At 34.7% G+C, this 25,517-nt stretch overlaps 1 protein-coding gene across 3 annotated transcripts in view; it reads left to right on the top strand.

Annotated features, from left to right (window-relative positions):
* The window catches only part of PCDH11X (protocadherin 11 X-linked), a 790,323-nt gene that overhangs the window by 431,751 nt on the left and 333,055 nt on the right, over positions 1 to 25,517 (top strand). The window lies entirely within an intron of this gene.

The following is a 25,517-nucleotide window of genomic DNA, read 5'->3' as shown; positions in this document are numbered from 1 at the left end:
AAGAAAAAGAAATACAAGATGAAGAAACTACTGCTTCAGAAAGAAGCTGCAGGAGGATAGAAGTTATTAAAATAAAATTACATATGAATATGATAAGGAAAGAGAAATAAAAGCACAAAATATTTTTTAAAAATATATTATAGTACATGAATCCATCATCTTACTGATAAAGGTGATTCTTGGTTGTATTCTTAGATTTTAAAAAGTAACCCTGAGAATCCCTGAGGCTTTGCATGATTGGTTGCACTGAATTATAGCTGTCAGGTCTGGGTTATGATTTAATAGACAATATTAATTCTTACCAATTCTTGAAGAGTTTTGACAAATAGGGCGCCTTAATTTTAATATAAATATTTTCTGATAACGGTGGTGTAGTATAAAAAATAATAGAAAACCAAACATATATAAAATAAACTCGAAAGCACACTCTCTCTTTTAACACAGGTGTTTCAAATTTGTTTTTTGTAGCTGATATGATATGTCACAATTTTCTGCAGATGGAATTTTACAAATTATTACTGCAGAAAATGACAAAGTTGGTTTGCAGCTATAGAGCTTTGATAAAGCAAGCGAGTAAGACTTCACCATTCAAAACTCTCTTTATATTTTAATATTTCATAACAGAATGAATAAAAGAGTAGAGTTAATTTTTTTGAAGAACCAATTTGGAAGCATATGCAATGGGATCATGTTGAGAAGAATCCAGCTTTGCACTTGCTTGAACTGCAAATCAAAACTAAATGATTATTGATCAAACAATAGCTTGCAATGCATCTCAGAGTGGACTGTCATCCTTCATGTACAGCCCGGGGCAGGATTTTGGCTTTCTTTATCTGAAAAACATGTTATCACAGTATTGAACTAATGTTTCCTTAATAAATACAGACAATGAGCCGGGCGCGGTGGCTCAAGCCTGTAATCCCAGCACTTTGGGAGGCCAAGACGGGCGAATGACGAGGTCACGAGATCGAGACTATCCTAGCTAACGCGGTGAAACCCCGTCTCTACTAAAAAAATACAAAAAACTAGCCGGGCACAGTGGCAGGCGCCTGTAGTCCCAGCTACTCGGGAGGCTGAGGCAGGAGAATGGCATAAACCCGGGAGGCGGAGCTTGCAGTGAGCTGAGATCCGGCCACTGCACTCCAGCCTGGGTGACAGAGCGAGACTCCGTCTCAAAAAAAAATAAAAATAAAAAATAAAATAAAATAAATACAGATAATATTGGATAAGATGGCCTGATCAACTACCGCCACATTACCACAAACTGACATTTCCATATGCTAATATAATTGTAATAAAAATGTATCTATTTTTCATATAACAAAATGCTAACAGTCTGTATTAAGGTATTTCATTTCTCCAAATGTTATCAACGAAATTTGAATTCGTTTATTCAAATGTATGTTAAGTAGATTTGATTACTGTGACGTCAGAAGAACAAAGAATTAATGTACCATGGAGACCTAAGGCATGGTTAGCTGCCATCTGAAAACCATTCCAGATCCCCTACTTTAAGTCTTGAACAAAACGTACTAGTGAATGAGATTAGATACTCAGAGATAGGGAAGCAGATTATTTTAATGAAAAATAATTTCGAAAATGAACTATGTTTATTTGCACTGTGAGAGAACAAATAGGTAACACAAAACTAGATCTTAATTCTTTTGTATATTTTCTTAATCATGGTTTTTAAATTTGTTAAAGTAGCACTTGTTTTAACCTTATAACCAATTCCTCTTATGAGTCTTTGACATACTTTCTTGTTTCTAAAATTTTATCTTACTGCCTTGATGCTCCACGAGAATTAGGTAATGACAGGGAAAATGTATACAAGATAAAGAAGAAACACATGTTTTTATGAAAGTCTAAAAATCACTCCACAAGGAACTAATAAGAATCAAGCCAGCAAAGGAGAGAAGCCTGGCAGGTATTGATAAAATCATGCTGGTGATTGTGGCTATTCTTATGCATTATGTTACTATGTATAGATTCTAGAAAAATATTTTCTGTTTATTTTGAAAATATGGAAATAAATCCTTTTATCTGGTTAATATGTTGGTACTGCCTAATAGGCCTACAAAGAGAAAATAAATTTTCGTAAAATACTGTTAGAAACTGTACACAGTGTACAATGAGATGCCGACTTAGACAGCTTGGTGCTCACTGAGACCATCAGTGATGAGATCCACTTATTTTTTCTTCTCTAATGAAGACAATTTGTCTGGTGAAAGCTTTTGCCAAGTAAACCAAAATTTTATATCCAACTTAGAAACTGTGAGTTTAAATTCTTTAAATTGTTGAAGAAAAAAAGACACCTGTCCTGATTTATCTGACAGATTGGAGTCTGTGCAGGAGAAATCTTCATTTTTGTCATTCTAGTATAGAGGTAAACTTGGTCTTTTATAGGAGGAGAAATCTGTGTGGTTTTTTTAAAATATATTTTTAAAATTTATTAATATAGCAAAATATCCTTTACTATTTATTTTAAATTATAATCAGATTTAGATTACAGAAAATGAAATCCATAAGGATCAATAATTTTATCAATAACTTTTATTTTGTCAGTATAGCAGGCTTTGGAATCAGATGAGTTTGAGTTAAAATTTCATATCTGCTAATTTTACCTCTGCTACTGTGAACAATTTATCCTTTTCTGGCATTTAATCACTTAAATTCAGTATGTTTCATTTAACTCATCTGTAAAATGCGACAGTAACATTTCCAAATACAGAAGTGTATTTGGAGAATTTAATAAGATAATGCATGTAAGGCTTTAGCATAATGCCTGTCACATAGTTAACTCAATAAAAGATAGTTCTCACTGTTTATAGTAAATTTTTCTTTCTATTATTGTTATAGTCCAATTGTCAGTACAAGGGTATAATTTCAAAAGAAGTCATAAATTCCCTTTAGGAGATTATCAGTGTTCACTAAGCACCTCTAACAAGTACCCCCTTATCTTGCCTTAACATCTTAAAGCTCCACATCAGTAACTCTCTTCAATCTTCAGTTCTAGTTTTGTTATGGTTGTTTCCCTTGATTTCTGCACCCATATTTAATCACAGATGATGAAGGAAGTTCATCATGTATAAAACTACTTATGACAAAGCATGAATAATACAAGTCAGCAACTTATCAGGGCAGAATAACACAATGGACAATTGTTTACAGCCTCAGGGCGGTAAGGAATCTACCTACTAATGGCATTATTCTGTGATAGAATGCTCTAACTACATATTTTTATTTCCTATCCGTCATGAACAAAGCAAGCTTATCTCAATATTTTATCCATAGAAAACTCATTGGCTTTTAAAAGTGCCTTTTCTACAAGATAAATTGTCCACATCTTCGAAATAAAACAGAGTTTAGCCACAATTTTATGTGTCTGAGAGTCATGAGATGCTTTCAGAATTTTTAGAGATGTGTGAAAACTAAAAAAGTTTTAAATGCATCTTGTGACTTTGAAAACATTGGTTATTGGTGTTGCTTAGGGATTATAAGACTAAAATGAAGGTCAATAATTATAATGTTTGTGTGTACATGTATTGTATATGTGTGTACTGTGAATAGTTTACATAGACATCTAATTGTCTAGGATCATATTTATATAATGTCATTTGCAGACAGAATCATATTCAATAAGCAGAATGGCATTATGCATGATGTTAAATGGAATTCAGACAGATGTGCATTAGTCCTACTGTTGTCATTTAGATGGTGACTAATTTGGGTGCATTACATGACATCTCTGAGCTACATGTTCTTCATCTATGTAGTGGGAGTTTAAGGAAAAAACAACTACTTTGGGGGGGTGTTACAAAGGTTAAATGAGATAATATAGGTAACACAAGGTCTCATATTAATGTCTGACTCTTGTAAACTCTCATAAATTCTAGATGTTGCTGCTGCTGCTGTTTAGTTATTGTTGCTGTTGTCTGTGTCGGGACTGGAAAAATAGTTGTATATAATTCGTACAATTAAATAAATATTGCCTATAAAATACATGTAAAGTAACAGTGCCTAAAAATAGTAAGTGCTCAATAAATTATATCTTTTTTTTTTTTTTTTTTTTTTTTTTTGAGACAGTCTCATTCTGTCACCACAGGCTGGAGTGCAGTGGCTCCATCTCGACTAACTGCAAGCTCTACCTCCCAGGTTCACACCATTCTCCTGCCTCAGCCTCCCAAGTAGCTGGGACTACAGGCGCCCACCACCATGCCCGGCTAATTTTTTGTATTTTTTAGTAAAGACGGGGTTTCACCATGTTAGCCAGGATGGTCTGGATCTCCTGACCTCATGATCCGCCCACCTCGGCCTCCCAAAGTGCTGGGATTACAGGCATGAGCCACCGCGCCCAGCCAAATTATCTTAATAAGTATGAATACTGCACATTTCTTACACACATACACTCTTCAGTAGTTATTGGTAGAGACTTACTATCCAATATGTGGCTGTTGAATCATATGCTTACAACAAAGCATTTCACTCATTTTTCTAGAAAAAGTCAATTTTCTTTTCATGTTTTTTTTCATCCATAGATTGATATGTTACCTTTCTTCATGTCTTTGAAATATGTTTTACCTATCTTACTTGTAGTCATTTCACTTCATCTTGCCAGATATTATCAGCCTTTATTTTCATCCATTGCTCATTCTTCTTACATTTATTTTGAATGTATGTCTCATATATTAGAACTGGAATAAAAGTTTGTGAAATGAGTGACTCACTCCTTAAATATTGATTCAAGAAGCAAGAAGATGAAGTCTGCATATTGTGATATTGTGTTTAATATGCAATTTGTTACCCAAAATGTATTCCATTTATCACTGATATTTGGCTATTCATTTTTCTTATTTAATTTATATATAGATTGCGGTTTTGGAGTCCACCAGGCATAGACTTAAAACTAATGTGGATGATCAGTCCTATTGAGATGCCAAATTTAAAAACCATTTTGCAGAGAAATAAACTGGTTTCAAATGGGAATCACACACGCTTTATAATATTCATGACAAATTTCACTTTCTATAAATTTTAATATACCTAACCATGAAAATGAACTTGAGTACTGATGCAGAGGAACTGTAAATGAAATGACAATTTTTGTCCAGAAGACTTTTTAAAAGATCTTTATTGAATCATGTGACTCTGCATTACTGACAATACACATTACTCTCTTGCCAGACAACTAAAGAGATTGACGAGTCAACCATTAGTTCATCCGTTAAGGGACCCAACTGTCTGATTGAAATTTTTAATGTAACTCAGACTACTTTATTTCTACTTCATAATTCAGTGTATACCATAGTTATTTATTATCCTCCATTACACATTTCTGCAACTTCTGGCACATACTCAGATGAATTATGCCTAAGATTGGGATGTAGGATCCTTTATTTTTCCAGAGACCAATGTTTATTATAGCTGTGAAGATTAACAAGCCACTTCTATATTGCTCACCCTTTTAGAATTTTTTATTTTTATCTCAACATTTAATTAGGAGAATGTCAAAACATACAACTAATTTGAAATAATTTTACAGTGAATACTAGTATACAGATTTATTTGTTTCTAATGCTAGTTAACACATAATGACTTAAGAACACACATATTTATCATCTCATAAGTTTTGTAGGTTGGAAGTCCAAGCACAGCATAACCGAATTCTTTGTTCAGGGTTTCATGGGGCTGAAATCAAGGCATTGAAGAGGACTGTGGTCCTCTGGGATCAGAATCCTTTCACAAATGCGCTAGTTGTTTTCAAATATTATTTTCTTGCTGTTGGAAGACAGTGGTCTCCATTTACGTGCTAGCTATAGTCTGGGAACAACACTCTGTGTCTATAAGCCACCTGCAGTTCCTTGATGCACGACTTTCAACATAGGCAGTACAAGACATGGATACTTGTTTTCTTCTAGAACACATGCTCTGCATCTCTCTGAGTTCCTTCTCTTTGATCAGCTGGAGAAATCTCTCTGCTTTTAAAGGACTTGCCTGATTAGGAGACCCAGCCAAGTTAATCGACATTTATGCCATATAATGCCACATTATCACGAGGGTAATGTCTCATCATATTTATAGGTTCTACTCACAAAGTACAGGGAGTTATACAAGAGTGGGGATCATTGGGTAGAGCATCTTAGAATTCTGCCTGAAACAATGCACTATCTATATTCTATCATTAACATTCTTCACAGCTTCGTTAAAATATAATTAGACATATGATAAAATTTATATATTACATTTTAAACATCAAAGCTTGTATTTTAAAATAATTTTTTACATTGTTAATAATTATTTGGTCAACCTTCCCAATCATAACATTGGGATTATACTCAAATATATGACTATGCTAAGGGAAAATCTTGCAATTCTGTTTTCAGAAGTTGTGGTAGAATAAATTACTGGGTTTTTTTTTTGTTTTTTTTTTTCATTTTTTTTAACAGTTTACTTTTCTCGATCACTTAAAGTGTGCCTGATAATTATTAGAACTATGTCTCTGTGTCTGACAATCACAGTTTAATGCTGGCCTGGGTTCGTTTTTATGAATCTCAGCAAAAATTTTGAAATTCTAAATGACAATATAGTTTGTATATACATTTTTAATTCAGGCTACACTGTCTCAGAAGAATGTTGCTTACTATATATTCATGTGGTGATGCACAGGGACTGATATTAAAATAGTAATGATAAAGTTGCACTGATTTAATGGTATGCATTTAAATATAAATGAGAATAGTGGTCCAAGTAAATTCCATCATATTTTGAGCAGAGTTATTATAAATTAGGGTCAACTTGCAAGAAGTAATAAAGAAGACCCACTGGCTTTGATGTTTATTGAAGGCATATGTAAGTGACTATAGTTCTTTAAAAAATGTGAAGATACACATCATATAAAGTTCTTTTCTTAAACAAAGTGCTAAATAAAATTAGAGACTGAATGAATGCATCAACAAAGAAATGGTGTGCAATGACTTATGAAAAACAATATATTCTTTTCAATATATCTGATCTTGTCACTAATGACTCACATGAAAGGTATGCTGCAATGAAGTCCAACTAAAATAGTTCTCCTGATGAGAACTTTCCAGTTTCTTGGTTAGATATTACTTTATTTTCCACTTTTAAAAATTGTCCCTTGTCATTTCTTTAAAGCCCCAAGCATGAAAAACAAAATCTAGTTACTAAGAGCTAATCATTTGTTAAAACTGCAAAAAGTGGACATTCCTCTCAGTGGATGTCTGTTACAGCAGAAACAGTGATTACAACCAATATATTATGCCCCAGACATGACAACATGTTGGCTTATGAAAATTCTGCTTTTCCTTGGTTAGTTGCTTTGGAACTCAAAATAGTTTACATTGTAATTTTTATTGAACCAATTCTAGATTTACATGATGTTTTAAGGATAAAACAAAGAAATCCCCCGGATTTCTTACCTGTTGTCTAAGATCTTGCAAAAGTACAGTATAATATCACACGTACACTCATTTGTGTATATGTGTGTATTCAGCTCTGTACAATTTTATCACATTTATATGTTCATGTATTCACCACCAGAGTCAAGATACTGAACATACTCGGGAGGCTGAGGCAGGAGAATCCCTTGAACCCAGGAAGCAGAGGCTGCAGTGAGTTGAGATCATGCCACTGCACTCCAGCCTGGGCAACAGAGTGAAACTCCATCTCAAAAACAAAACAAAACAAAAATGGATACTGAACAGTTCCATCACCAAAATGACCTCTCTGTTGCCCTTTTATAACCATACTTATCTTTTTCTCATTATCCTTCTTTATGCCTAACCTCTGACAACAACTAATCTGTTCTCAATTTTTATAATTTTGGGATTTTAAGAATGCATGTAAGCCAGGCATGGTGGTACACACCTGTAGTCCCAGCTATATGGGAGGCTGAGGTAGAAGGATGGCTTGAGCCCAGGAGTTTGAGGCCAGCCTGGGCAACATAGTGAAACTTTGTTTGTAGCATTTTGGGATTGGCTTTTTCACTCAGCGTAATTCTCTGGAGGCTCATTCAAGTTGTTGTGTGCATCAACTGTTCATTCCTTTTTATTACTGGGTAGTATTCCATGGTATGAATGTACCACAATTCGTCTACCTATTCACCGGCTAAAGGCCACCTAGGCTGTTTTTAATTTTTGGTTATTATGAATAAAACTATGAACATTAGTGTACAAAATTTTGTGTAAATATGAGTTTTAATTTCTCTGAAATAAACGTCCAAAGGTGTACTTGCTAGGTCACATGTTTAGTTTTGAAACTGCCAAATTGTTTATCAGAATGTCTGTACCACTTTATTGCCATCAGCAATGTATGTCTGATTCATTTCTCTGCAACCTCTCCAGCATTTGGTGGTATTATTATTATTATTATTTTTTTAAAGTTAGCATTCTGATAGATATATAATGATATTTCATTGTGGATTAAATTTGCATTTCCCTGATGGCTAACTCTGCTGAACGTCTTTTCTTGTGCATATTTGCCATTTGGATTTTCTCTTTGTTGAAATAGCAGTTCATCATTTTGTCTGTGTTCTGACTGAACTGCTCTTTTTTTTTACTATTGAATTTGTAAAGTTCTTTATGTACTATAGGTATTATTCCTTTTTTCAGATATATGAATTGCAAATATTTTCTGCCAATCTTCTCACAGAATCTTGTAAATCATAAGATTTCATTTCTAATGAAATCTAATTAAGCAATTTCACCTTGTAAGCATTTTGCTTTAGGTGTCAAGTACAAAAACACTTTGCCAAACCTTAAATTCTGAAATTTTAAAAAATATTTTTGTAGACGTTTTATAATTTTACACCTTACATTTGAGTTAATTTTGAATTAAGTTTTGAATTAAATTTTAAATTAATTTTTGTGGAAAGTATGAAGTTTAAATCAAGGTACATTATTTTACTTATAAATATCCAATTGCATCAGAAATATTTACAGAAAATGATACCCTTCCTTCATTGAATTACCTTTGCACCCTTTTCAAAAATTGGTCAGACTTTTGTGAGAATTTATTTCTGGGTAGTCTGCTTTGTTCCAGTTATCTATGTTTCTATTCCCTTGTCAGCACCTCACTGTCTTGATTATTGTAGCTATTCAATAGGCCTTAATGTAAGGCAGAGTGATTCCTTCCATTTTATTCTTTTTCAAAATTGTTTTAACTATTCCAGGACATGTGCCTTTCCATATAATTTTAGAATAGCTTATTTATACTTCCAAAATAACTAAAGTTGCTTTAGTAGTGGGAAAAAAGGTCTTGATACCCCCAATAGTAAGTTTGACCTTCATCTAAATTAAACCAGATTTTGTTAGAGCATTTTTAATGATAGACTTTAGTTTTGTCTTATGATATCAAGGGTTGTTCACATAGCCCACTTTAAGTTTTTCTATCTCTCTGTAGATGACTAGTTATAAAATATTTTGCTTTCTTCTATTCTTTGCTTGCAATAATTACTTCCTGGGGAGACGAATGTGAATAAAGGGTAGGAATTAAAATTTCTGTAATCACTTAATAATTTGGGTCTACAGTTCGATTGAGAGTTTAGACATATATCCAAAGAAATTATTCTGAATTATCTATTAATCAGTGCATCCTTAGTGCTGACAAGGCCACTTTCTAACAATAGATCTAATCATTTCAAGATGAGCCACAATTAGAATGAATATGATAAAGAGCTCATAATCTGGGCCAAGAGTCTGATCCCATGAGCCTAAGATAGAAACCTTTGTTTCACTACTGATTTAACTTTAAGGGGCCTGCATTAAGTCTTGTGGCTCTGGAGATTTATAAATGTTTAAAGCCTTTAATGAACCTAGCTTTTTTACTTTTGGACAGTAATCACTAGCTGAATAAAATGTTTTATTTTTTAAAACACATTTTTTATGCTTTAGGCAAACGAGAGGAGTATTGCACAATTTTCTGTAATTAATTTTCACAAGCTAGTGATTCACTTGGGACCCCAAAAGTTTTCCCACTCACAGTCTTCTACTGCCATTCAAAGCACTTTTATACATATCAGAAATTAATTGATCTTCCTTAAGTAATTTTTAGTAGCTGACTTGGTCAGTAGATTGTAAGATTGTTTCTTTTTGAATCATAGTATTCTCAAGGTTTCACATAGTGCATAATTAAAATAATGATTGTCATCATAATAATAACCAGAATTCGTTACTACAGGACTATGTGTTAGTATTTTATTGTGTTAGTTCAATTAGCCCTTACAGCCACCCTTTCTTATATTCACTATTGTCATTGGTGTTTTACAGATTAATAGACTTAAGAACAAAGTAGTTGGAGTAATTAAGTAACTTTTCCATGGTCATAGAGTTAAGTGGTAGAATTGGGTTTTGAGAGAAGCAGTCGGCTTCCAAAGTCTGCAATCTAAAGTGCTATGCCTATCACACAATAGATGCTCAATAATATTTGTTGATTGAGAAAATTCCATAATTAAAGTTCCCAAAGAAATACAACTCTATTATTTTTCCAAAAGTACCAATGATAAATAATTAATAGCAAAAATAAAAATATCCTGAATACAGAGCTCTGGTGCGAATAAACTCAGCCAGGAAGATCAATGGAATCATCCAGTGTTTTATGTTGAATTGGAAACTGAAAATAAGAGCTTCAGTATGATAAATTGGGAAAAAAGGAGATCTATATGATAGATTCACAAAGAGTATATATGTACAAGTTTAAAATATTTTAAATACTTTAAGAGCTAAATACTGGGAAGATGCCTGAGGCGGATGAGCTTCTAGGGGAATGAAATACCTTTTTAAATAAAGCTCAGACCCTATCTTATGCAGTTTTAATGTAAGCCTTTGATAATTCAAGACGTCGTGGATCACTCAGGAGGAGTGCTTTTATTTCTCTATTATGGAAATCTGGCAGCATGATAGATATTGGAGTTGAGTTGTGGTAAATATTAAGTTGCCTCTTGAAGTAATGCTCATTGCATATCCCGGCTAAAGCTGTAACTAAATATTTATAAATTATTCTGAGAGAAAAAATTATACAATGATACCTCTATTAATGAAGAGAAAGTTGCCAAACTATTTTGACATCACTATACTCTTGTCTCTATTCCCTTAAGGAGACTCTAATCTCTGTGAGGACAAAGATGACTATGTCTATTCTGGCAATCTCTGCATACTTAAAAGCTAGCCTGGTGAATGAATAAATGAATGAGTAACTAGCCTGGTGAATGAATGAATGGGTTAGAAATGGTATAGGAGACAAAAATTTATCCTAAGCTATAGATTTCCCAGCTTTGACACATTGGGCAGTCCTTACTACATGAAGTGGGGATAGATTGTTAAACCTTGGCCTTTTATCTACACGAAGGATGGTCTCCTTACATATGATGCACCTTAATTAACCATGTAGAAAGTGAGTAGAGACCTAAAATGATTGAACTGAAATATTTGTCAATTGTACAATTTAATAGTTTAACTACATTATAAAAATAAACTGATTAATACTAAAACTGATTAATGGATCCATGTTAGGGGCTGGCCATGTTACTTGCATATTTAAAAATACTGAATATCCTAACAGTATAAAGCTCATTGTAAATTTTGGGGGGAAATTAACTTAGAGAACTTCATGAGGTGAATACAAATGTAATTGCATAACACTAAAATTAATTCAAATGCCTACACTGTAGAAACATATCAGAATGTTCTTCCGGTAGCATAGATAATCATTTAATTAGGAAACGACGTACCATAGAGGTTACATAATATTCATCTATTCATAATTATTCATGCATATTTTCCATCGTTTTCATCATCTAACTTACTCATTCATAGGTATTAGGGCATATTGGACATGAACTTCCAGTAGTATAATATTTATTTTGTACATATTTATATCTAAGTTATATAACAACAAGTTGTGGTGAAAAGATTTTTTTTTTTTTTTAACTTTTTTGTTGTTGTTGTTGTTCTGAGACAGAGTCTCACTCTGTTGCCCAGGTTGGAGTGCAGTGGCACAATGTCGGCCCACTGCCACCTCCACCTCCCGGTTCAAACGATTCTCCTGCCTCAGTGTCCCCAGTGGCTGGGATTACAGTGCCCGGATCCATGCCCGGCTAATTTTTGTATTTTTAGTAGAGACGGGGTCTCGCCATATTGACCAGGCTGGTCTTGAACTCCTGACCTCAGGTGATCCACCCGCCTCAGCCTCCCAAAGTGCTGGGATTACAGGTGTAAGTCTCCATGCCCGGTCTGAAAAGATTTTTACATACTTACTTATAGTCAACGTGATTTTGGCAAATAGTAGAAATCTCTGTTTCTCATTTTTAAAACTGCAAAAGTAGGAATATTTACTATGATAAAATATTTAAAAATAAGTTCAGATAACATATATTAAATACCTAACAGAATGTCTGCTTCAGAGGACACTTAAAAATAGTAGATGCCAAAAATAGTTGAAGTATAAGAAGAAAGAAAGGAGGAATAGAGAGAAAGAGGGTTTTATATGACCTTCAAAATGACCTCTAAAGATAGAAGGTGTATGTTGTTGTTATCCCTATTTTACAGATTAATAATCTGAGATTCAAGGACTTGCTCAGTGTCACACAGCTCTTTGATCTTTTAGAGTACTGCCAGCATTTTATTTATCTGCCCATGATAACACTTAGAATGTTATCTTGTAATTATCTATTTCAGCTTCTAAACTATGAGTCGATTAAACTCTGAGTTCCTCTAGGACAGAAGCTTTATTGCATTCATTTTCTATGACTTAAAAAACTTGTACATAGTACCAAATAGGCTTTTGCAAAATGCTTTACTAATGAAGAGTAATCTGGGACTGTAACCTGTATTTGGCTATTTAAAGCCTGCTACTTCTTCCATGTATCATGCTTACTTATTCATCTCAATTCTCCAGAAACTTACATAAGATGCAAAATGAAGTGATTTGTGGTCAACAATCTTTCAAGACATTAAAAATGAATAAATTAGTTAACTGATGGAACAACCCATTTTCTGACTCTTTTGCTGAGGTGGAAGCATGTCTCTTTGGTTATTTGTATTGTTTTCTAGGACTGCCATAGCACATTACCACAAAGTTTGGTGGCTTAAAACAATAGAAAATTATTCTTTCATAGTTCTGCAGGCTAGAAGTCTGAAATCAGGTGTCTTCAGAGCTGTGCTCCCTCTGAAAGCTCTAGTTAAGAATTCTTCCCTGTCTTTTCCAGCTTCTGGTTTCACTGGCTATCCTGGGCTAGTAATTGCACCACTCCAGTCTCTGCCTCCATTTTCACATGGCCTTCTTCTCTTCGTGTGTCGGTGTCTGTCTTTTTCTTATAAGGACATCAGTCATTAGATCTAGGGATTCCTAAATCCAGGATGATCTTATCTCTAGAGTTTTAGCTAATTACATCTGCAAAGACCTTATTTCCAAATAAGGCCACACTTTGAGTTGTGAGTGGACATGAGTTTTTGGAGGGCACTATTTCACCCTCTGTAACTATTGTGCGTTATTTGAGTTTATAATATTGAGACAGGTTTAGTGAAACCTGACAACAGTTTAGTGATACCTGACAAACATAAAAATAATGAATTCAACTGGAAAAAAATGAATGGCTTTATCTTGAACTTCACTTTTCTTAGGTAATTTGAAATAAAGTTGACAATTCCCCAGAAAATGCACTGAAAGTGGAAGTTCAGCATGGAATTGCTAGAGGAGTTTGAAACGGAGAATATAGTAGTATCAACTAAGAACTCAGGAAAAGTATATGATAATTCCAGAAGACAATATTTTTCCCACCTAGGAAATAAACAAGAGATGGTACCAGGTATCAGACAATTGTAAAAACTTCTCAATATGTTATAAGCTAGGATATATTAACTTGAAACTAAATCTTTAGGGATAAATCAAAAGGAACACAGTCACATTCTAGGTTCAAGTCAATATCAGAAAGTTAGTTATATATATAACCACTCTTTAATTAAAATTACTATAATAGCATTTTACTTTCACTTAAGACACATACTAATGAAATAGTAACATAATTTTATTTTTTTCTGTAATATAGACCAATCGTAAGTGTACATACTTACTGGGTACATGTGGTATTTTGATACATGCATGCAATGTGTAATGATCAAATTAGGGTAGTTAGGATATCCATCACCTCAAACAGTTGCCATTTCTTTTTGTTGGGAACATTCCAAATCTTCTAGATATTTTGAAATGTTTAATAAATTATTGTTAACTATAGTTACTCTACTGTGCTATCAAACATAGATTGAAGGAATAAGTTTTAGTTATTTTATTTTATTTTATTGAGACAGAGTATCACTCTGTTGCCCAGGCTGGAGTTCAGTGGCACGATCTTGGCTCACTGCAACCTCTGCCTCCTGGGTTCAAGCAATTATCTGCCTCTGCCTCCTGAGTAGCTGGGATTACAGGCACCTATCACCACGCCCGGATAATTTTTTTGTATTTTTAGTAGAGATAGGATTTCACCACGTTGGCCAGGCTGGTCTAGAACTCCTGACCTTAGGTGATCCACCAACCTCGGCCTCCCAATGTGCTGGGATTACAGGCGTGAGCCACCGCACCCGGCCAGTAATTCAACTTTTAAATACCCTTTTGTCTATCATGGAGTTTGATATAAAGGCAAGCTTTTAATCTTTTTTTCTTGTTATATATGTGTGTGTATATATATAGTGTGTGTGTGTGTGTATGTGTATATATATGTGTGTGTATATATGTGTGTGTATATATATATGTAGAGTTTGTCATACTATCATCTAATATGAAAACCAGATATTCACAGAATTAAACAGTCTTGAAGCTATTACATTTTTTAAAAATGCTTTCCTTCTAGTAAATAAGAAAGATCATTTGTATTCTGTTGTTTATTCTCGTAATCACTTTATTGCTTTTATGTTCATTGTGCAAACATCTACAAGCTTTAATAGACACAATACACATTCCCAGTCAGATTTTCACATACCACAAGAGTGACATGTTAAGATGATCTGTAATTTAAAGTGATGTTGGAGCCATTTGCATAGATCTTTAGCAGCAAATAAAGGTATCTTTATGCAAAATTCAAACTATTAAAAATAAAACATTGTTTCAACTGACATGCAATATTTTCAGAAAGCAGATGTGCCTGTCACATTGCTTTTGTTACTAACATAGTAAAGAATGTTTCAGAGCCAGAGTAGGGTTTTGAATAAGCCAAAACAATTATGTGAGAATAAGGTGCAATTGTACTCTAATTCAACTGTGTCTCCTGCTAAGAAGCTGGGAAAGTGGCAGTATTCATAATATTCTGTTTCTACATCATTTTGAAAATATTTTGTTCCTGTTAAGCTTTGTTAGATGGACCCTAGGATCCATTTTGAGAATAGCATTGTTTTTTATCCCCTTTAAATTGGCTTTCATTATAGTACTTTATATAATCTGTATGTTCCAATTCAAAGATGCAGTATTCATAAAAAATAATTTCAAGTAGACTTAATCAAATACTCTTAATTTGTTTAGTCCTTGTCCAGTAACTGCAATATCATTGTCCCATGATATTGTGTCTCTTCTTCCAATTGTCTGTTTTTTAGACTTTAACAGTGATATACAGTTGTTGGGATTTTAATAAATAATAATTTGATAATCTTTTTAAAATTGTCATTCACTTTTACAGAGAGAATTTCCTTATTTAAAATGTGTATTTCAAATGATGGGTAAATTCATATTAGGTAATGAGTAATTTTTCAACCCTTTGAAAGAATGAGTTTGGCACTTTTTTGACAAGTGTCACTTCATATAGTAGAATAGTTATGCTACATAATTGTATTAATATAATTAAACCAATTTTGGATACCTGCATATATTCTTTAAAAATACTTGGATAAGAATAGTTAGTTTTGAAGTATAAAGTTAATGAGTTAAAAATAAATTACTTTGTTGGTGAGGATATAGAGAAATTGGAAAACTCATATACCATTGGAGGGAATATGAAACAGTACAGTTGCTTTGGAAAACCGTCTGGCAGTCACTCCAACAATTAAACACAGAGTTATCATATGACCGAGCAATTCCACTCCAAGGTACATAAACAAAAGAAATGAAAAGATACGTTCATTCAGAAACTTGAGGTGCATATTTATAGCAGCATTATTCATAATGGCTAAATGTGCAAACAACTCAAATGTCCATCAACTGATGAATGTCTAAACAAAATAATGTGTGTGTGTATATATGTGTATAAAAAAAATATATATATGAATAACATTTAGCCATAGAAAAGGAATGAATTACTGAAATATGCTACAATATGGATAAATCTTGAAGCTATTATGCTAAGTGAAAGAATCTAGTCACAAAAGACTACCTATTATAGGACTCCATTCATATGTGCAGAACAGGGAAATTTATAGAGATGGAAATAGTAATTGTTTAAATTTGGGAGTTGAGAAATGGGAATATAAGGGGTGATAGATCAAAGATATGGTGTTTCTTTTTGAGGTGATGAGAATGTTCCAAAGATTGACCGTGGTGATGGTTACAGATATCTGTGAATATAGTAAAAACACTTTGAATTTACCCTGTAAGTAGGTGAATTGTATGGCATGTGAATTGTGTATCAGTAAAGGTGTTAAAATAAATTACCATTAATAGTAGCTAGCACATATATAACTCTTACAAATGGCAGCTACTGTTTGAGTTAATTAATTTATTTAATGTACTTGACAAATATTCTGAAGTAAGAACCCTTATTTCTCTATGGTACACATTATAGAACTAATGCAAAAGGGTAACACAGGTAAAGTGGTAGAGCTAGGAGTTGAACCTAGGTAATATGGTTCCAGAATTTATGCTTGTAACTAAGATTCATAATTAATTATTATATACTGGCTCCAATTATGTATAATTATATAATTAAAGCATAGAGGAGTATAGCTTATTCTTTTATTAAGCCTATAAATATTTATTCCAGGTATACTTTGTGCCAGGTACTTCTATAGGCATTGAGGATACAGCAGTATTCCAAAATCCCAAAGTAAAAAAAAAAAAAAAATCCTTCGCTATGGAGCTTAAATTCTTAAATTTTTAAGACTATAAACTTTAAAATTGAGTAAATTTGGTTTTAAACTTCAGCTCTGTCCCTTGTAAGTAAAGCAACTAGGTAAGTTTCTTAACCTCTTTGATCCATCTTTTTCCTACTTGTAAAATGAGAATAATAATTTGCCCACATCATAGGGTCAATGTAAGAATTAAATGAGATGTTACTTGTAAAGCATTTACTTAAATGCTTAATAATCTATAAATACAAAGTGATGATGGCAATGGCAGTGATGACTGTATTATCAATGCTACTGTAATTGTCACCATCACTATTATCATCATTATCATCAATAAGGGTAGTTAATGCCGTGGATGTAGTGCCTCCTAAAGTTTGTTTTAATAAGATTACACAGCTACTTGGGTGTGGAACTAGGACTAAAATTTGAATCTTCTGATATTGAATGTCATGTTATCTTTATTGTTATAAAGACACCACACAATTTTTATGCTAGCCTCAAATTTAACAAGAAAATAATAAGACAATAGAAATACCTAGGTGTATTCTGATAAATTTGTTATTTTAAAGAGGTCATTTACATTTTAGAAAGAAAATAGTCAATAAGCAAACATTGAGAATAAAATTTAGGTTTATTGTTATTTTTATTACATTTACCAGTGTCTTTTCTTTAAAACCACCAGCACTCTAAGTTGATAACTGAATGAAGTTCTGAAATATAATGTCTACCCAAACAAAGTAAACTGCGTCATCAGACTTATATTTATTTAAAAGAAGTAAAAATTAAGTTGGCTTTAAGTTGTAATATTTTTCCTCAGTCATAGGACCTATGTATTTAATTTTCAAGTACAGGTTGGAAGAAGGTATTCCACATGGAATAACAACCCGACTTCACAAGCTTCTTGTTTGTCATGTTACACACACACACACACACACGCACGCATGCACACATGTATGCGCACGTGTATATGAAAAGCTTTCTTCTCTAGTTTCATCTGTTCATTAGACAAATATGTATTGAGGATTTTCTATGTGTTCACAGTGATAAATATTTTCATTTTGACCATGACATTTAGAAAATGTGCCATAACACTTCCAGTGCTGCATAACACTGCCAACATCATTTTGATAAGTATTTTTAGTTAAATCTTGACCATTATTGGACATCTCAAGTTGATATTGCACCGGGTTCAGTGAATAAATATTTAGGGATGATCTTTTTTTTTTTTTTAATTGGATGAGGTTTTAGTCAGCTTTTAAAATAAATCTGTGCTCAGTAAATGCATTGTTTCTGGAACATGTTCTATTCTACTCTGTTTCTACTCAGTCGACAGAGTAGTGACTTGGGATAAACTCTATTGTCTTTATCCTCCAGCAGGTTTCTTCCACTTTCGGTTACCCTTGTTTAGAGACGTGAATTCCCTGACTTCCCATTCCCATCTAACTTCCTTTACTCTGACATTAATCTTAGTGGTCAAAAGTCCCTAATGCTTGTGTTCACAAGGATACACACTGTGTAACCAGCAGGAATACACAAGAAAGATGTACTTGAAACCAGAATGAAGATAGCAACTGTGCTTTACACAGGTAAGAAAAGAAAAACAACAACAACAACAACAACAACAACAAACAGTTATAAACCTGGAGACAGGATAAAGAAGGAGTGTTTTGCAGACAGACTGCACAAAAGCAATACTCTTAGGTTATAGATCTTTCCTTGACCTCACTCTTCTACATATGGATATGTAGCTTTCCCAGCACCATTTATTGAAGAGACTGTTTTTTCCCCAGTATTTGTGCTCGCCAACTTTGTCAAAAATGAGTTCACTGTAGGTGTGTGGATTTGTTTCTGGGTTCTGTATTCTGTTCCATTGGCTTATGTGTCTGTTTTTTGCCAGTATCATGCTGTTTTGGTCACTACAGCTCAGTAGTATAAATTGAAGTCAGGTAATATAATTCTTCTGGTTTTGTTCTTTTAGCTTAGGATGGCTTTGGCTCTTCTGGGTCTTTTGTGGTTCCGTATAAATTTTAGAATTGTTGTTTCTCTTTCTGCAAAGAATGTCATTGATATTTTGATAGAGATTGCATTGAATCTGTAGACTGCTGTGAATAGTATGGATATTTTAACAATATTGATTTTTCCAATCCATGAACATGGAATATTTTTTTAATTTGTGGTGTCCTCTTCAATTTATTTTATTAGTGTTTTATAACTTTCATTATGGAGATCTTTCACTTCTTCAGTTAGGTTAAATTCTGGATTTTTATGTTTATGTGTGGCTATTATAAATGGGATTACATTTTTTATCTCTATCTCAGATTGTTTCCTGTTGGCATATAGAAATGCTACTGATTTTTGTATGTTCATTTTGAATCCTACAACTTTACTTAATTATCAGTTCAATAATTTTCTTGTGGAGTCTAGGTTTTCCATATATAAGATCATTTGATCTGCAAACAAGGTTGATTTGACTATTTCCACTCCAATTTGGTTCCCCTTTATTTCTTTCTCTTGTCTGATTGCTCTAGCTAGGACTTTCAGTACTATATTGAATAACAGTGGTGAAAATTGGCATCCTTGTTGTGTTCCAGATCTTAGAGAAAAGGCTTTCAGTTTTTTTCTCATTAAGTATGATGCTACTTGTGAGTCTGTCATATATGGCTTTTATTCTGTTGAGGTATGTTCCTACTATATCCAGTTTTTCAAAGGTTTTTATCATGCAGGGACATTGAATTTTATCATCTGTTTTTCAGCATCAATTGGAATGATCATATGGTTTTTGTCTATCATTCTGTTGATACAATGTATCACATTGATTGGTTTGTGTACATTGAATCATCCTTGTATCCCTGGAATAAATCCCACTTGGTGATAACAAATGATCTTTATTTCCTTTTTTTCCCCAACTTTTATTTTAAGCTCAAGGGTGTATGTCCAGTATATGCAGGTTTGTTACATGGGTAAATGTGCGCCATGGTGGTTTGCTGCACAGATCATCTCATTACCTAGACAGTAAGTTCAGCATACGTTAGCTATTCTTCTTGATGCTCTTCATCCTCCCATCCCCAACCCTTTGACAGACCCCCATGTGTGTTGTTCCCCACCCTGTGTTTATGTGTTCTCATCATTGAGCTCCCACTTATAAGTGAGAACATGTGGTATTTGGTTTTCTGCTTCTGCATTACTTTGCTGAAGATAATGGCTTCCAGCTCCATCCATGTCCCTGAAAAGGACATGATCTCATTCTTTTTTTTTTCTTTTTTTCCCTCTGCTTTTTTCAAGCAGAAGGAATTTCAGCCTGTGTATTAGTCCATTCTTTCAATGCTATAGAGAAATTTCTGAGAATGGGTAATTTATAAGGAAAGAAGTTTAATTGGCTCATGGTTCTGCCAATTGTACAGGAAGCATAGCAGTTTCTGCTTCTAGGGAGGCCTTAGGAAACCTACAATCATGGTGGAAGGCAAAGGAGGAGTAGTCCTTCACATGACCAGAGAAGGAACAAGGGAGAAAGGAACTGCTACAGACTTTTATAATAACCATATCTCCTGATAACTCACTATCATGAGAGTAGCACCAAGGGGATGGTGCTAAACCATTCATGAGAACTCCACCCCCATGATCCAGTCATGTCCCATCAGCCCCCACATTCAACAATGGGGATTACATTTAGACATGAGATTTGAGTGGGGGCACTGATCGAAACCATATCATTCTGCCCCTGGCCTCTCCCATTTCAAAATAAAATCATGCCTCCAAACAGTCCCCCATGTCTTAATTCATTCCAGCATTAACTCAAAAATCCGAAGTCCAAAGTCTCATCTGAGACTAGGCTAGTCCCTTCTGTCTATGACCCTGTAAAATAAAAGACAAGTTAGTTACTTCCAAGATTCAATGGTCTTACAGACACTGGGTAAATACTCTCTTTCAAAAATGGAGAAATTGGCCAAAAGAAAGGGGCTACAGACCCCATGCAAGTCCAAAATACAGCAGAACAGTTATTAAATTTTAAAGCTCCAAAATAATCTCCTTTGGCTCCATGTCTCACATCCAGGAAATACTGGTGCAAAGGGTGGGCTCCCAAAGCCTTGGGCAGATCTGCCCCTGTGGCTTTGCAAGGTTCAGCCCCTGAGGCTGCTCTCATGGACTGGTGTTGAGTGCTTGTGGCTTTTCCAGGCACAGGGTGCAAGCTGTTGGTGGATCTACCATTGTGGAGTGTGGAGGATCATGGCTTTCTTCTTACAGTTCCACTAAGCAGTGACCCAGAGGGGACTGTGTATTGTGGCTCCAACCCCACATTTCCCCTTTGTACTGCCCTGGTAGAGGCTCTCCATGAGGGCCCAACCCCTGGAGTAGGCTTCTGCCTGGAAATCTAGGCTTTTCCATACGCCCTCTAAAAATCTAGGCAGAGGCTCTCAAGTCTTAACTTCTGCACTCAGTGTACCTGCAGGCTTACCTCCATGTGGAAACCATGAAGGCTTATGTCTTGGACTCTCTGAAGCAGCATCCTGAGCCCAATTTAGCTATGTCTGGAACAGGAGACACTGGGATTCAGGGAGCAGTCTCCTGAGGCTGTGCAGTGCAGCAGGGTCCTCACCACAGCCCACTAAACCATTCTGTTCTCCTAGGTCTCTGGGCCTGTAATGGGAGGAGCTACCATGAAGGTGTCTGAAATGTCTTTGAGATGATTTCTTCATTATCTTGGCTATCAACACGTGGCTTCCTTTCAGTTATGCAAATTTCTACCACCAGCTTAAATTCCTCCCCTGAAAATTGAGCTTTTTTTTTTTTTTTTCCCCCACATGGTCAGGCTACACATTTTTCAAAATGTTATTCTCTGCTTTCTTTTAAAATATGTTTCAGTTTTATGTTATTTCTTTGCTCACATGTAAGAGCATAGGCTGTTAGAAGCAGCAAGGCAACATCTTGAATGCTTTGCTGCTTAGAAATCTCTTCCCCCAAATACCCCAAATCATCACTCTCAAATTCAAAGTTCCACAGATCGTTAGGGCACAATCACAATGCTGCCAGGTTCTTTACTAGTGCATAATAAAGTTAACTTTTGCTCCAGATCCCAATAAGCTCCTCATCTCTGAGACCTCATCAGTTTGGCTATCTGTGTCCATATCACCATCAGTAATTTGGTCACAACAATTTTACAAGTCTCTAGGAATTTCCAAATTTTCCCTCATCTTCCTTTGTTCTTCTGAGCCCTCCACACTCTTCCAACCTCTGCCGGTTACCGAATTCCAAAGCTGCTTCAACATTTTCAGATATCTTTGTAAAAATGCCCCACTCCTAGTACCAATTTTTTGCATGAGTCCATTCTTGCATAGCTATAAATAAATATTGGAGACTGGATAATTTATAAAGAAAAAAGGCTTAATTGACTCACAGTTATGAAGGCCGTATAGGAAGCTTAGTGGCTACTGCTTCTCAGGAAGCCTCAGGAAACTTACAATCATGGTGGAAGGCAAAGGTGTAGCAGCACTTCACATGTTTGGAGAAGAACCCAGAGAGAGGAGAAGTTGCTACACACTTTTGAAACAACCAGATCTCATGATAACTCACTCACTATCATGAGAACTGCAGTGAGGGGATGGTGCTAAACCATTCGCAAGAACACCATTTCCATGATCCAATCACTTCCCATCAGGGCCCACCTCTAACAATGGGGATTACAATTCATCATGAGATTTTGGTGAGGACACAGATCCAAACCATATCACCCTTTATCTGTCACAGCTGGTAATGCTCTGAGTCTCACTAGAAGCCAGCAAGGGTCAGTATCTCACCCAAGGCCCTTGATGTAGTACCTGGGTATCACTGCTGGTTATTCAGGGCCCAAGGGCTCTTCAGTTAGCAGGTGATAAATGCTGCCTGGATTGGGTCCTTTCCTTCAAGGCAGCAGATACTCTTATTTCCCATGGTGTGTCTAGAAATACTGCTGAGGAGTTAGGCCCTGGAATGGGCCCCACAGCTGTGACAGTTGCATGTCTTCCTCTGTCTGAACTAGTTTCCAAGATGCAAGACAAAGTCTTCCCCATTCTTCCATTTCCTCTCCTCAAGTGGAAGTGGTCTCTTGTGGAGCTATGAGCTGTGCAGCCTGGGGTTAGGGGATCAGTGATGCCAGCTCTCCTTTATCCTCCCCAGCTTGTGTCTCAGTAGGTTGTGTGCCCCTCAGCCCACTGTCTCTGGGCCTAATTCAGCACTAGGACTCACCAAAGAGTTGCAGTCCTTATGGCTTAGACTGCCTTTCAAGTTTACTTGAAGACACAGAGTGCTGTAGCCATAGGTGGAGATGTTTTCAGGAACTCAAGTTTGTACCGCTAGGATTGGTGATTCCCCTTTGACTAGGGCTGGTTTAAATGCTCCCTCCGTGGGAGGGTGTCAGCTGAGTTTTTTCTGGTTTTCCTTTCTGTTTAAACAAAACAGCACTGAGTTTGGTGCCTCACAATTGCCGTGTTCTCCCTCCTCCAGCACCCAGAGATGCTCTCTGCATCATGCCTCCTCTGCCTGGGGTTGGGGAATGGTGGAGTCAGCGATTCAGGACTGTGTTTTTTTTTTTTTTTTTTGCTATTGCTCTAATGCCTCTTTCAGGGATACATAGTTAAAATTAGGTATTATGAGAGCTCACTTGATTTTTGATTCTCATGAAGGTGTTTTTTCTGAGTAGACAGTTGTTAAATTGTTTTCCTTGTTGGGGCAACTATCAGTGGAACTTACTATTTTACCATCTTGCTCTGCCTCCACTCTCTCATTACTTATTTTGGACACTACATTCTGTCCCTCTTTTACATTAGTTGCATACAATAGCTCTGTCAATCTAGAAATTTAGATGCAGTAAGGGAAATATTCACCTATTGGTAGTAAGTGTTAGAATTTATTCACACCAGGAGGTTAATAAGAACATATGACACTCCATGACTAATGTATATTGCACAAAAACTGAGCCAGTAGACATTCAGATGCATTAACTTTTATCCCACTCCTCACTATATATAATTTAATTTGGACAATTATTTTGTTAATTTAATGTTGCCTGTTCAGGGACAGTTTATAAATAAGAGTATAAAAATCCATATCTCTATTAAAACAGGAGATGCTTTTCATCATGTTTTTTCTCCTTGCAGCATTGATTTTTTTTTTTTTTTTTTTTTTTTTTTTTTTAGTGTTTCTATAATCAAATTGAGTATCAATTTACCAAGCTACTTGCCTGCTTGCCAATATATTTCTGTACTTTCTTTTCATTCTAATGCTTGTTTAGTAGGCATGCACTAGAAGCTACTCATTTGACAGATTGTGTTGTGTCTGTGTGGTGTGGATAAATGCAAAGACTATTGTGTTAATATTTCCCACATTATCTATTTTAGGCTTTTCTCAATAGAAATTCTCAAACAAGGGCAAAAGTAGTACAGGATAAGCAATTCTCTTAATGAAAATATACAATTTAGGGAAATAAACACATTCTGGAGTTGTTCTTTTTCAGTAAAATGAGAAGGAAAGGAAATGCTCACCCCAACTTCTTCATTAGCTTAAATGTTGGTTAAGTCATTAACTTTTCAATAATTCATGAAATAATTTACCAAGATAAATGTGTTTCACATTTTTAGATTTTCACTTTGCTCACTAAAAATTTTAATGCTTTTGGATTGCTTTGTGATAAATGGTGAAACATTGAACATTAATCTATTGTGATTGTGAAAGTAATTTATAATGAAACTAAGAAAAAGATCCTTTGTGTTTCTATAAAACAGAAGATTTTTTTTTTTAATGTTATATTCTTAGATATGGTTAAAGTTTTGGTGATGTTATAGTCCTTGAGATTATTTCTTTTGGAAAGTTAAATACTTTTATCTATTATTTAAGTATATCATTCATAATAAAGAGAGATATAAGTAGTGATTGTTTAAAGACAGAAAAATCCAAGGACACTTTCTTGGAAGAGATTACTCAAGGCATTATCCTCAGGCTATGCCTTCACAGAAAATTAAATTCTATCATTCAGCCATTGATGGTTGAATTTGATCGATGCAGAGAGATAATAAGAATATCTTGGGCTAAAAATAAACACTCGAAGTGGAAGGACAAGAAGCGTACTTTATTTTCTTGGATAATAGATTTCTGCCTATATCTGAATGCTTACCTCAATTTCAATTTTGTAAACTCAAGTTACATTAAAATGACAGAAAAAAATATACTTTCTTGGTCTGGGAATAAGCTGCTGGATTAAAAAAAAATAAATACAGAGAGAAAGCATGCATCCTCTTACTATGTTGACTCCATTTCTCTTAGTATTTATCCTTATTTCAGATTCAAGCCTACCCTCTTGACAATTTTCTGTGATTCTTTGTATTCAAGAAGACTCTATAAGGAACTTTTGCATAACTGTAAAAAGAACGGGGAATTAAGATAAAGATTGCAGAGAACAGACTTTTGGGAGTATCATTAGCTAGACAT

The sequence above is a fragment of the Chlorocebus sabaeus genome, chromosome X (genome assembly GCF_047675955.1).
Source record: "Chlorocebus sabaeus isolate Y175 chromosome X, mChlSab1.0.hap1, whole genome shotgun sequence".
NCBI lineage: Eukaryota > Metazoa > Chordata > Mammalia > Primates > Cercopithecidae > Chlorocebus > Chlorocebus sabaeus.
Note: the sequence above shows the minus strand (reverse complement) of the source record. Positions and strands in the feature narration are given on the sequence as shown.